Source organism: Mustela erminea, chromosome 7, assembly GCF_009829155.1.
Source record: "Mustela erminea isolate mMusErm1 chromosome 7, mMusErm1.Pri, whole genome shotgun sequence".
NCBI classification, from domain to species: Eukaryota; Metazoa; Chordata; class Mammalia; order Carnivora; family Mustelidae; genus Mustela; species Mustela erminea.
In genome coordinates this window covers 79,919,328-79,919,540 of record NC_045620.1, presented here as the reverse complement: position 1 = coordinate 79,919,540, position 213 = coordinate 79,919,328, and positions in this window count along the sequence as shown.

Here is a 213-nt window from a genome sequence, read left to right as displayed (position 1 = left end):
TGATAATCACTGAAAGTCACAGAGAGGAGCCCCTCGGCATCTCCAGTTCGGCTTTCCGTGGTTTCAGTTGGCCATCGGCAACAGTGGTCAGGAAGCGGGTGCTCCCTCTCACTCACGGTCCACAGCCAGCGCTACGTCACGTCGTCTGCGTCATTCCCCGGCGTCAAATCCCTGCGTTGTTCCGCTGCGTCATTCACTACGTCATCTCATCAT